We start from the raw sequence: 14,441 nt of genomic DNA, 5'->3' as shown, positions 1-14,441 counted from the left end.
CAAAAGACTGAGTTTTGACTTTTTTTCATCTGCCTAGACAAGTTTAAAGCAAAAGTAAATGCTGAATTATAAATCAGTGCTCAAATGTCAACATCCTGCTAGGTCCTTATAAAGACAGATATGTTTGACATGCTCTGTGTGATGCCTGTATCAATGCCTATTGCTGCGTGTTCTCTCATTTCATCTCCTGAGACTGTGTAACCTTTTAAAATGGAGGCAAAAAAAACGTGTATGAGCTGTACAAAGCTACATAAGTTATTCCACATAATTTCAAGACTTTTTTTTTAAACTCTGTCCCAGCAGGAGCCTCCCACAGCTGCAAATGTGTAGAGGCATTTCCAATCATCTTCCATAGTTACGTCATTCCTGCTTCAAAATATTCATGTCAGTTACTGTACGCAATAACCAACTCTCCCTCTCAAATTCTCCTCTCCACCTTTCTCTCGTAGATTTGCTTTTCATTTCCCATAATCTCAAGGCACAATACGGATCCTATTCAAAACAGAAGTGCGATACCGTCAAAAGAGTACCAACAGTTTAGGAGCAGATCAGTCTCTCAAGCTAACTCTGCCAATGATATTATGGTTGATTGACAGCTCAACTATGCATAACTATTACTGCTCCAATTCCCTTGATATGTTTGCTTTACGTATCTGCCTTGCAAATTCTAATTACCCAAGCATTCCTTTTGCAGTGATTTCCAGATTCCTACTTGCCTATCTTTGAAGAAAACGTTTTCCCGATTGTACTCATGAATAACTTAACTCCAGTTAAAACCGTTTCCTTGTTCTTGATTTTCCCACCAGAAGAGGGTACATATGGAAAAGCTATCTTAACATTTTTTAAACAGATGGAAAAAGGATCATTGCTGCAATCGACCACATGGCTAATTTTCAAACAGAGGACATTTAGATTGGGAGAGTCTCAGATTATCAATCCTCTGATTCTGCGCATCCCAGTTGCTACAAGTTGAGAACAGGTTGCCACTTCACTTGATGTTTGTTGACCTCAAAGGATTTAAGTACAGGAAAGAAAATGCTGCCTGTGCCCATCCAAATTACAGTGACAGGGACTCAATTCAGATGGAAACAAGTACTTGATTTAGGAAAAGTAGCCATATAGTTAAATAAAAAGTACATTAAGAGCTAGTCCATTAACATACCAATATGCTCCTATATGCCTAGTTCCTTTTTTAAAATAAATGCCAAATTTTATGAATTCGAAGTTACCACATTAATCAGATGCCCTCAATAAATCTAGTTTATCTGAGAATAAAAAAAGCTTGTTAAACAAATTTAATTTAAGCTTATTTAGCTGAAAATTTACAGTTGAAAGATTAATTTCAAATTTCAGCATCTTATACACATACTTTTACATTTTCATTCACAATCTTCACTCCAGCCACAAATCCATAATAAAGTAGGTTGATGTGTCAAAACAATAAGTGTACAAATAATTTATTAGATCAAGGCTCAGACTGCTCCTTTATGTACTATTCAACATGTATCTCTCATAACACAGCCTCCCACCTATAGAAATGAGAAATATGACAAAATACTCAATTTTCGGTGGCAGATGATGGATAATTGTTGCATCTGTGAAAGCCAGTATCTTCAAGTGCAATCAGCATTGCACTCAAGTGTCATGCTAGACTACATGCTTAAGAGGAAGAAATGGTGCCCTACCCACCTGTCTCCAGGGTCAATCGCTAGGAGCTGAGCTTGATACTTATAAAAAGTGAATGGTGACCTATATTCTTTGCACTGTTCTGCAATCAAAATGAAATAAGCACTTTCCAATCTTGTTGTTGACATGTGTTTTGACTGGCAGGCCCAAAAGCAGACATGACAACAAGAAATTCCTTTTTATGGTGCCGTGAATTCTTAAGACAATGAAAAGAGATTCAGGAGTGCTACTCAAATACATATGGCACACTATTTCACAGAACTGGTCACGAACAAAATTTCGATTTCAACATTACCTTCACCTTTGTTTGCATTATACCTTAATATAAATATTTACACTAATGGAACATTTCACAAAAACAAAATTACTGAAACCAATAAGTGACAAACAAAAAGCATAAGATCTTAGAAGGGAGCAATCTACAACTTAATTTTAAAAAATTTTGAAAGAGAAAGAAAATAAAAAGATGTGTAGTTTTAAGGAGGGAATTTATGACAAAACTGAAACTAGTTACTATCAATGATAGGACAAGGGGCTAAATGTTGGAAATAAACATGATAACTGTGTTGATATTGGCTTAAATAGGTAGTGGCAATTTTGGATGCATATCCTTCACAAATAATCTACCATTTCTCTACTTGTGAAATACATGCTGCATTTTTCCCATTTAGCATTTTGGACCGTCACTTCAGATTAGTAATATATTAACATTATTCCTCTTAATTAGCTACTACTACTACTCAAAGACTGTAAATTACAGCTATCTAACTGGTCTAAAGTCACTATCTGCCTGAATTTTAACTTCAAACAGAAAGTTCTCTTCTGAAGTCAACTTGAAAAACAAAGAATTGCTGCATTACTACGAAATACCATATTGCTGAACAAAAAATGCGTATCAGAATCTTGATCAAAAATGCCAGGATGAGAAAGTCATCAAGCAGAACTGATCATGGTCTCATTAGGTGTTGTGCTCCAATAAAGATTTCAGTTTGCCAAAACAGCATACATTTAAAAGCCAGGAGCAGAGGGGAAAACCTTGCACAAATGGCAGTAATTTGCAAGTTTTTTTTTATTTACAAAGGCTGAAGAGTTGGTAAGAGTGCATGTTCTATCCAGTTACTTGCCCAGGACTAATTCTGCACTGAGGGTTGGGGTTTAAAAAAAGAATTAGTTATGTGGAATTCAGCAGATTTCAATTCACTGAAATTAAGTTATAGATGGTGTTGCAGAAAATGTGTTGCTGGAAAAGCGCAGCAGGTCAGGCAGCATCCAAGGAACAGGAGAATCGACGTTTCGGGCATAAGCTCTTCTTCAGAAACGTCGATTCTCCTGTTCCTTGGATGCTGTCTGACCTGCTGCGCTTTTCCAGCAATGCATTTTCAGCTCTGATCTCCAGCATCTGCAGTCCTCACTTTCTCCTTATAGATGGTGTTGGGCAACAAATGAATGTTTTATTGTGAGATATCAGTGGTCACATAGCCAAATGAGGCAAACAGTCAATTACTTTCAGAATAAAGTGAAGATTTTGTCCAACTGATTCACAAATATCTTTAGACACATGGGCCACATAGTATAGCTAAAACAACCTTATCTTTCAAGTCCAGAACAGTCTTTTTTGTGGAATTGTTCTAGACTCTGTTTGCACCATTTTGATATGAAATATAAAATAGTCAATAATACTGCATATATCTCAATCCTGAAATTTAATTATATACATATAGTCATACACAATAGAAACAGCCCCTTCGGCACAACTCACCCATGCCAAACAGGTTTTATAAACTGACCTAGTCCCATATCCTTCTTAACCTTTTCTCTCCACATACCTGGTTTTGTTTCAGCGAGTATAAATTTTATATGATTGCTCTCCTAACAAACCCGTTTTTTTCCCCTAAATCAATGGCCTCTGTTTCACAATAACTGCCGCATCCAGACTAATTGTTGCTGTATCTATATTAACTACAATACACACTTTTCTCTCTACTCCTGTTCTTTCCAACTCTACAGAAATTGCACGAGTGTATCATCACAATGTTGGTATTCTCTTAACTTGGGCCTCAGGCAAGCACAGCCCAGTGTAAACGAAAGAATGTTACACGTTTGATATCAAAACAACAATGTCTCAAACATTAACACAGTGCTTAGATAATGATAAATGCAAACCACCAGTCAGTGGAATCTAGTCATATAGATTCCAGTCTGTTTAGGACTTTATATTGGAATTGGTTTGATGGTGTATGGTGTCCAAACATGCTCCAAGTATAAAATTAAATGACGTGGCACAGGATATGGAGAAAAGTTATAAGTAAGCTTAAACTTACAAATGGCAAAGTTGGGGAAACTATGCAGGGGAACACTAAGCTGGAGTCCGGAGGAAATAAAAGTTCTGAACAAGGGTTTTAACAACAGATGAGCTGAGACAAACAATGTAGGTAAAGGTTTCAGTTAGTGATTGAGTAGGTGAGGATTGATTCAGGTTGAATAGATCACCAAGGTTGAAAACATAATTGGTAGAATTCTAGGCAATGGTGGACAAGGAGTTGAATTTCACAATGTACATACAGGATCTCTGGCTGAAGAGAACGCTTATAATTTCAAACTTCCTAACATTTAGCCAGAGAAAACTGCAGCTCACTTAATAGGCATCAGTAAACATGACCACAGACTCAGTGGGCTAGTGAAGGGAGGTGGTGGTAGATTTGCCAGCATTTGTAAAAGCTAAAGTCAGAACTTCAGACAACTTTGCCAAATGGTAACACGCAAATCAGAAAGAGGGGCTTTGGACTGATCTGAAGAGGTATGAAGAGAAATTTTACCCATAATTCAGCTACAAATGGATAAACAAGATGGAAGGAAGCAGTATAACATGTACGTTGAATATTAAATGTGGACAGGGTCATCCTAAGTCCCAAAGAACGCTTTTGTCATCCCAACACTAAAGTACCAAGAGAGGGCATGAAAAATCCTTGGCGGATAGGATCAAGGATAACCCCAAGGCATTTTATGCGTATGTGAGAAACCTGAGAATGATGAGAACGAGGGTTGGTCCGATCAAGGACAGTAGTGGGAGTTGAGTCGGAAGAGATAGGAGAGGTCTTGAACAAGTACTTCTCTTCAGTATTTACGAACGAGAGGGACCGTATTGTTGAAGAGGAGAGTGTGAAACGGACTGTTAAGCTAGAAGAGATACCTGTTAGGAAGGAAGATGTGTTGGACATTTTGAACAACTTGAGGACAGACAAGTCCCCCGGGCCTGACAGGATATATCCTAGGATTATGTGGGAAGCAAGAGAGGAAATTGCAGTACTGTTGGCAATGATCTTCTCGTCTTCACTGGCAACAGGGGTGGTACCAGGGGACTGGAGAGTAGCGAATGCTGTGCCCCTGTTCAAAAAAGGGAATAGGGATAACCCCAGGAATTACAGGCTAGTTAGTCTTACTTCTGTGGTAGGCAAAGTAATGGAAAGGGTACCGAGGGATAGGATTTATGAGTATCTGCAAAGACACTGCTTGATTAGGGACAGCCAGCACGGATTTGTGAAGGGTAGGTCTTGCCTTACAAGTCTTATTGAATTCTTCGAGGAGGTGACCAAGCATGTGGATGAGGGTAGAGCAGTGGATGTAGTGTACATGGATTTTAGTAAGGCATTTGATAAGGTTCCCCATGGTAGGCTTATGCGGAAAGTCAGGAGGCATGGGATAGAGGGAAATTTGGGCAATTGGATAGAAAACTGGCTAACCGGTCGAAGTCAGAGAGTGGTGGTAGATGGTAAATATTCAGCCTGGAGCCCAGTTACAAGTGGAGTTCCGCAGGGATCAGTTCTGGGTCCTCTGCTGTTTGTAATTTTTATTAATGACTTAGATGAGGGAGTCGAAGGGTGGGTCAGTAAATTTGCAGATGATACGAAGATAGGTGGAGTTGTGGACAGTGAGGAGGGCATTAGATATGATGCAGAGCTGGGCTGATGGAGTTCAACCCTGCCAAGTGTGAGGTTGTCCATTTTGGAAGAACAAATAAGAATGCGGAATACAGGGTTAATGGTAGGGTTCTTAGTCAGGTGGAGGAACAGAGGGATCTTGGGGTCTATGTACATAGATCTTTGAAAGTTGCCACTCAGGTGGATAGAGTTTGTAAGAAGGCCTATGGAGTATTATCGTTCATTAGCAGAGGGATTGAATTCAAGAGTCGTGAAGTGATGTTGCAGCTGTACAGGACTTTGATTAGGCCACAGTTGGAGTACTGTGTGCAGTTCTGGTTGCCTCACTTTAGGAAAGATGTGGAAGCTTTGGAGAGGATGCAGAGAAGATTTACCAGGATGTTGCCTGGAATGGAGAGTAGGTCGTACGAGGATAGGTTGAGAGTTCTCGGCCTTTTCTCGTTGGAACGGCGAAGGATGAGGGGTGACTTGATAGAGGTTTATAAGATGATCAGAGGAATAGATAGAGTAGACAGTCAGAAACTTTTCCCCCCGGGTACAACAGAGTGTTACAAGGGGACATAAATTTAAGGTTAAGGGTGGAAGGTATAGGGGAGATGTCAGGGGTGGGTTCTTTACCCAGAGTGTGGTGGGGGCATGGAATGCGCTGCCCGTGGGAGTGGTAGAGTCAGAATCATTGGCGACCTTTAAGCGGCATTTGGATAGGTACATGGATGGGTGCTTAATCTAGGTTAGAAGTTCGGCACAACATCGTGGGCCGAAGGGCCTGTTCTTTGCTGTATTGTTCTATGTTCTAATGCTTACAATCAGCACATGGGCGGGGGCGGGGGGTGGTTATAGTTTGTATTTAAAAAATGACAGTCACGTTGCTTTTTTTGTTATCTTATCAAAAAACCAGATGAACAGAAACTAAGCAAAAGTCTTACTTCCTTTTAAAATTACCCAGAACAGATAATAAAACACTAATTACATCAGGACATTGTCAGTTTTATGACTGACAGAAGTTATATTCTGCACATATTTATTATGGTTCACGTAGACATGTAGAGTCAGAGATGTACAGCACAGAAACAGAGCCTTCGGTCTGACTCGTCCATGCCAACCAAATGTCCTCAACTAATCTAATTCCATTTGTCAGCACCTGACCCATATCCCTCTAAACCCTTCCTATTCATATATCCATCCAGTTGCCTTTTAAACTCAATTTACAATGACCTTAGGGCAGCATGGCGGCTCAGTGGCTAGCAGTGCTGCCTCACAGCATCAGAGACCCGGGTTTGATTCCAGCCTCAGACTACTGTGTGGTGCTTGTATGTTCTCCCAGTGCCGACGTGCATTTCCTCTGGGGCTTCCGGTTTCCTCCCACAATCCAAAGATGTGCTGGTTAGGTAAATTGGCCATAGAATTCAGAGATGTGTAGTTGGGTACATTCGTCAGGGTTAAATATAGGGTAGGGATATGGGTCTGGGTGAGTTACTCTTCGGAAGGGTTGGTGTGGACTTGTTGGACCGAAGGGCCTGTTTCCATACAGTAGGGATTCTCCACTACATAAGTAAAAGGGTGTAAAGGTCACTTCAGTAACTCTACTGCATGGCCTATATCAAGTACTACAGGGGCAGTGCTGTCAAACCAAGGAAGTCAGCCAATTTTGGGTTGGGAGATGGGGGGGGGATAAACCAGGTAATTCAAGATTGCACTTTTATTGCGCAACACTGGATCAAACAATGACAAGATCTCATATTAAGCTTGAATTATATGATTTCGCATTTTAATAACTAATTTTACACATAGCTGTTATGCCACCCACTTAATTGTTTGCTTACATAATGCTGGGTACACAGCACACACATTCAACGTCACCAATCCGCACATACCTTGCATAATTTATGGAAGCAGGGAATAAAGGCACTAATGCGAACTTGTACTCTAATCGCAAAGTAGTCTGGTGATTTATAGTTCTTAAACAATCTTTCTACATATTGATCAGTTTGGAATGGCATCTGAATTTATGCACATAATTGAAGGTAAAAAAATTAGAAGGGCATATACTCCCTCAGAATTAGGTGCATTATTACATTTAACTAATTTCTGCACAACCATCAATCACAACATTGAGAGATGATTTGGAGATGCCGGTGTTGGACTGGGGTGTACAAAGTTAAAACTCTCACAATACCAGGTTATAGTCCAACAGGTTTAATTGGAAGCACACTAGCTTTCGAAGCGTCGCTCTGAAAGCTAGTGTGCTCCCAATTAAACCTGTTGGACTATAACCTGGTGTTGCGATTTTTAGAATTGAGTTCTCAATAAATCTAGTTCAGATCATTTCCAGGTCACAAACTTGACATTCAATGCAACACTCCCATTCTTGATATGAAATCTCAACCATGTAATTGAAAAATCCATGCCAGAACTAAAGAGCATGGACATGCCAAGAAACAAAATGCAACTTTTGTAATTCAAGACCAATGCTACAAATAAGACCAACTAGACTGTTGTCTGACCGGTGGTGCTAAGGAGCTAGATTCAAAAGGCACGTTTCCAACATGTTCAATTGTCCCAGACAGTCCTACAATAAGTGTAAAAATCTATTTAGTCCAAAAATGAATCTTACGTTGCAAAGAAATTTAAATCTACTACATATTTCACTAACATGCATTCTCCTGTGCTAACTCAATGTAAAATGATTAAGGGAATTGAAATTTATCTGAGAGGAATTATAATTTGCATCAGTTAGCTGAAGGGTAGAGAATAGGGCAGTATCTACTAAAGCTAGTATGCCTTAACACTGAATACCCCTCAGCATGCTGGTTGTGAGATTTTTACCTGAAAGAATCCAGTCTGTTCTATCGGGTACATCTCATCAACTTATCATAAAAAAACTGGCAAGCCACTGAGAGCTAGCAACCTACATTTTCGTGCTGGGATTTCTATATTTAAACCAGATATGCACGAAATTAGGCTAGCTGACTAAAACAAAATAGCTGAAAGCAAAGACAGAATTTTTTCCCCCAAGTAGTGCATACACAACCTAAAAACTGATTCAAGAAAAGCATCAGCAAAAAATTAATTTGTTAAAGTAAACAGCTTCACGTATGATCAACAACATATCATTTTGGCCAATTAACCAAATACTGAATCAATAAGTGAACACATTTATTGAAGCCTTGTCATAGAAAAATACATCACAAGTAAAAAAAATTCCAATATAGATGTGCCAAGCCCAGCAGCGATATTGTATACAGCCTAGAGTTGGTGACAGTTTTCTATATGGATTTACAGCACATCAAGACCAGAAGACAAGAACTCTTCTGGGACCCTTCTAACTAAAAAAAATTCCAAACAATTTTCTTCCTTCTGAAGCGGCTGCACAACAAAAAAAACCGGGGTAAACTTCAGTCAGCTCGATGCAAGTATATACACACAAAAAAAAATCCGGATTGACGTGAGTGTTAACGCACTTGCATCAGAGAAAAACGGAAAAAAAAACTGAAGGAATTTTTAGACTCAGGAGACAATCGAAAGATCAATGTAAACTGTGCCTTGAGTTGATGAAATCCCTATCTAGTGTTCAAAAAGGCACAGATTAGTGGGGGACTACCAAATCCGCCTAACAGCAGACGCATAAAAATATATTTGACTTCATCCAAAAATATCTGATTTTAATGTCTTTCAGTTCTTACAAGCAGCAGCCATAACCCGTCCATTTTGAGTGTTCGTATCATGCTCCCAAGCAGCACAAACAAGGATTTAGAAAGTGCGAACACCCTTTCGAAATTCAAAGAACACGATTTAATATGGTATGTATAAAACCAATTTTAAAAATTGCACCATATGATCGCTTTTAAAAATTGGTTATGCGCCTGCAGTTCTGTCTCAGCAGAACGATAACGACCATTTTCGCATTTGTAGTTTTTTTTAAGGGGTCTGTGGGCTAAAAGAAAATATTGTCGCTATCACAAAGAAAGCACCCCCAACAAATGACCGACTGGATACATCAACATTTATTCATCGACACTGAACTGGTGGACCGCTTTTAGCTCAATTAGATGCAACCATGCGTCTGTAAGTAAGCTAACAACGTCCATTTTAAAATAAAACAAAAAAATAGGAGCAACTATCCCTTCCAATCGGACCTGCCACAGATTGGAGAAAAGGCACGGAGTGGAGAAAGAAATTAACTGCTGTCTGAACTGAGTGGCAGTGTTAGGGAAAGAAATTTTAAAAACTTAATAAGTTGAACTACCTTTCAAAGCTCACAATTGTTCTATTTAAACATAAAAAACTACACTCCCATAAGAATGAAAATTTCAATGTATTCCCTAAATCGCGGTCATTTCCGCGCCTCAGTGCATTCCTAAGGTGAGAGAGAGTAAAGCTCTTTATCTTCTCTGGGAATAAGAGTCAATGAGCAAGGGGGAACTAACCAGCAAAACTCAGAAAACGCCAAACCTCCATTTTTATGATTACTATTTTTCCCCTCCACACAGAAACAATCCCATCACCTCCCCCAAACAAATAAATCTCCGCAGCTCTTCCCTTCCCCTACAACCACCAATAGTTCATTAGTTAAGTTGGAGGGGAGGGTATCAGCCCTGCCGCAATCAAGCCGCAGATTTCACTCACAAAAAAACGTCCATCTTAAGAGAAAATCTCTTTTTTTATTTCTGCCTCTACTCCATACTCCCTCCTTAACCCCCATTACGGACACACGCATTTCAGCTTAAAACTGAAATATAAAGATGGAATGGACCTGCTGTTTGTGCATATATAAATGTAGGGGGATAAAAGGTGCTGCTTACCAGTAAGTACCGGACCGAGCACCTCCCTCCCTGCCTGCCTGTTGTGTATATTGCTCACCCTCTCCGTTCCGCTCAGCCTCCTTCGCAAACCGAACCCAACTGGCTGAGGGGGGGTGGGAACGACGGCATGACGCCACGTCCGACTCGCGCCCTGCCCACTGGCTTCTGCGCCATGACGTAACACGCCTTACACTTGCGCCCCGCCCCCACCGCTCCAACTGTCAGTCACTTAAATCAGATTGACCGTTACATCTCGCGGGGGTCGGGCGGTGGACATAACCGTCGCGAAATGTGAGCTACGCCTCTTGGAGCTGTGTTAGGGGAAGGTGAGGCCGTTTGCTGTTCAGGGTTTTCACTAAATTTCCTCAAGGTCGTCTCCGTCTTCTGAGTGCTTTCGGGTAACCTTTGTAGTTATTCAGGTAGAGGCAAAACGCTCAAATTAGGAACAGAAGTACGCTCACCATTCAGTGAGATAATCGCTGATCCGAATTCCACATTCTCATTTTCCCCTGACAAAATTTAATTCCCGTGCCTAAGATCTTAGTCACTCATGGGACGGGGCAACACTGGATGCGCCAACACTTATAGCTTGTCTCCTAGTTGCCTTTGACGGGGTGGTGGTGATGCCTTCTTGAATGGGTGGAGGGAATTCCAAGATTTTGACCCAGTGACAATATATTTCATTGGATTGGAGGCGACCTTGCCATAGTGGTGTACCCCTGTGTACCTGTTGTCCTTGTCTTTGTAGATAGAAGTGGTTGTTAGTTTCGAAGGTGCTGTCTAAGGGTCTTTGGCAAATATCCTGTATAAAGTACGCTACTGGGGGTGGAGGGGGTGGACGGGGTGCCAATCAAACTGACTACTCTGTCCTGAATGGTGTGAAACATGTTGGAGCTATACTCATCCAGGCAGATGGGGAATGTTCCACTGTACACCTAACTTATGCTTTGTTGGTGGTGGACAGGCTGTGAGGAGTCAGGACATGGGTTATTTGCTGCAGTATTTCTAGCCTGTAGCCTGCTCTCGTAGCCACTGTATTTATATGATTAGATTCCCTACAGTATGGAAACAGGCCCTTTGGCCCAAAAAGTCCATACCGACCCTCCGAAGAGTAACCCACGCATTCCCCATATTCACCCCTGACTATGGGCAATTTAGTTTGACCAATTCACCTAACCTGCACATCATTGGATTATGGGAGGAAACCAGAGCACCCAGAGGAAACCCATGCAGACATGGGGGGAATATACAAACTCCACACAGACAGTTACCCAAGGTAGGAATGAAACCTGGGTCCCTGGCGCTGTGAGGCAGCAATGTTAACCACTAAGCCACCGTGCCGCCCAACAAGTCCAGTTGAGTTTCTGGTCAATGGTAACCTGCAGGATGTTGATAATGGGGGGATTCAGAGAGGGTAATGCCATTGAATGTCAAGGGTTGGTGGTTAGATTGTCTCTGACTCTGTTACCTTCTGAGACCGATCAGTGCAAAGCTGCATAATCTTATTGAGACAAATAAGATATCACATCTCTTCCCTAAAAGCGTGCCTTAGTCTTGACTGGTCCACAAGAAGAACAATTCTTTCCATGTCCACCTTGTCATGATTTTTTTTTAAACTGACCTGTTCAGAGGTGTTGTTGTTCACCTCTGGAGCAAATGGGACTTCTGGTTCAAGAATAGGAACATTACTACTGCACCGCAAGGTCTTATACCCTTCAGTCGTTTCCAAACTCCAGTGCCAACCCTTCCTCATAAAACCACCCAATTCACAGGTATCAATCTAGTAAACACCCTCTGCAATATCTCTATTGCATTTACATCTTTCCTTAAGTTAGGAGACCAAAACTGCTTACTGTATTGGGATGTGGTCTCGCTGAAACCCCATACAAAGGTAAGGATGTCATGTTCAGTTATGATCAATTACACTTGTATAGATACCACTCCAATATTGGCTTTCTTGATTACCTGCTGTATCTGCATACTAAATTTGTGCACCTCAGAACTCTGCAGTTCTCCATTTAAGTGCCTTGACACCTTGACATTTTCCCACATTAAATTCCATCTGACAGATTCTAGCCCATTCACCTAACCTACCTATATTGATCTGCATCCTTGTTATTCAGTTTTGCTAAATAATTTCTTATGTATCTTTGTGTCATCTATAAATTTAGCCATTATGCCTTAGATCCCTCACCCTATTACTGATATAAATTATTAAAAGTTAAGGGCCCAGTACAGATCCCTATAGAACTCTATTCATCCCATCATATCAATCTGAAAAATATCATTTTATGCATACTTTCTGTTTTCTACCAGCCAGCCGATCTTCTGTCCAGCTGATATGGCACCTTATACCATGAGCTCCTCCTTTGTGCAATACCTCATATTGAAATTTGTAAAATATCTTCTCAATATCTAAGTACAGTGCATCAACAGGTTCCCCTTTATCCACATTGCATGTTACTTCTTCAAAGGTTTCCAATAAATTGAAAACATTTAAACATGAATTTCTTTTCACAACACTTTAACTCTTCCCAGTTATCTGAGTTTCTCCAAATGCCCGGTTCTATTTTCTATTTTCCAAACTGACGGAACCTTTCCAGAAACTAACAAATTCGGGAAGCTAACATTAATACATCTACTGCCCCATTACTAAGCTCCTTTGAGATCCTAGACTGAAGTCCACCAGGACCCAAAGATTTATTCACAGTTCTATCACTTTGCTAAGCACTGCTTTCCTATTGGTTAAGAAGGCACTTGAATGACAGAAGGACAAAGAGAAACATTTCAAAGACTCCCTGAAAGCTTCTCTCAAGAAATGCAATGTAGATAATAATTCATGGGAGACCGTCATTCTGAATGAACTGACTTGGAAGAACTTCCTGTATGAAGGGACAGAATTCTTTGAGAATACTCATTGGCAATGGAGGTATAGAAAAGGAACTGAAGAAAGTACTGCCTGTGATCTCAAGGCCAAAGACCTCCCTGAAATACCCACCAATGTGTGGTCAGAGATGCAGCTCTGGGATTAGTCTTATCAGCCATGCAAGGATCCACAGAGTCCATGGCCAAAGACCTGGAATTTCCTTGGTCGACAATCTCCACAGGTGATTGTCGACAATGACAATACATTTAATCAGGTTCTCTCTTCCTTCAATCTCTCAATTTACAAATAACATTAGAATGCTTTTTGTAATCTCTGTAATAAAGACAGAGAAGAAAGTGAGGACTGCAGATGCTGGAGATCAGAGCTGAAAATGTGTTGCTGGAAAAGCGCAGCAGGTCAGGCAGCATCCAAGGAGCAGGAGAATCGACGTTTCGGGCAGGAGCCCTTCTTCAGGAATGAGGAAAGTGTGTCCAGCAGGCTAAGATAAAAGGTAGGGAGGAAGGACTTGGGGGAGGGGTGTTGGAAATGCGATAGGTGGAAGGTGGTCAAGGTGAGGGTGATAGGCCGGAGTGAGGGTGGGGGGTGAGAGGTCAGGAAGAAGATTGCAGGTTAGGAAGTTGGTGCTGAGTTAGAGGGATTTAACTGAGACAAGCTGGGGGGAGGGGAAATGAGGAAACTGGAGAAATCTGAGTTCATCCCTTATGGTTGGAGGGTTCCTAGGCGGAAGATGAGGCGCTCTTCCTCCAACAGTCGTGTTGCTATGGTCTGACGATGTAGGAGGCTAAGGACCTGCATGTCCTTGGTGGAGCGGGAGGGGGAGTTGAAGTGTTGAGCCACGGGATGGTTGGGTTGGTTGGTCCGGGTGTCCCAGAAGTGTTCTCTGAATCGTTCCGCAAGTAGGCAGCCTGTCTCCCCAATATAGAGGAGGCCACATCGGGTGCAGCGGATGCAATAAATGATGCGTGTGGAGGTGCAGGTGAATTTGTGGTGCATATGGAAGGATCCCTTGGGGCCTTGGAGGGAAGTAAGAGGGGAGGTGTGGGCGCAAGTTTTGCATTTCTTGCGGTTGCAGGGGAAGGTGCCGGGAGTGGAGGTTGGGTTGGTGGGGGGTGTGGACCTGACGAGGGA

The 14,441-nt window shown here is 41.3% G+C and overlaps 2 protein-coding genes across 4 annotated transcripts in view; one reads left to right on the top strand and one right to left on the bottom strand.

Annotated features, from left to right (window-relative positions):
* Positions 1-10,572, bottom strand: part of fam168a (family with sequence similarity 168 member A) — a 116,069-nt gene extending 105,497 nt beyond the window's left edge. For 2 of the 3 annotated variants that reach the window (XM_072577076.1, XM_072577078.1), the window contains exon 1: positions 10,427-10,572. The gene's annotated coding sequence lies outside the window, so the exon portion shown is untranslated. The remainder of the gene's footprint in view (positions 1-10,426) is intronic. The other variant, XM_072577077.1, reaches the window with a different exon arrangement.
* A 117-nt stretch (positions 10,573-10,689) lies between these two features.
* plekhb1 (pleckstrin homology domain containing B1) overlaps positions 10,690-14,441 on the top strand; it is a 217,575-nt gene continuing 213,823 nt past the window's right edge. The window contains exon 1 of the mRNA XM_072577080.1: positions 10,690-10,752. The gene's annotated coding sequence lies outside the window, so the exon portion shown is untranslated. The remainder of the gene's footprint in view (positions 10,753-14,441) is intronic.

Source organism: Chiloscyllium punctatum, chromosome 9, assembly GCF_047496795.1.
Source record: "Chiloscyllium punctatum isolate Juve2018m chromosome 9, sChiPun1.3, whole genome shotgun sequence".
Classification (NCBI taxonomy): Eukaryota; Metazoa; Chordata; class Chondrichthyes; order Orectolobiformes; family Hemiscylliidae; genus Chiloscyllium; species Chiloscyllium punctatum.
Note: the sequence above shows the minus strand (reverse complement) of the source record. Positions and strands in the feature narration are given on the sequence as shown.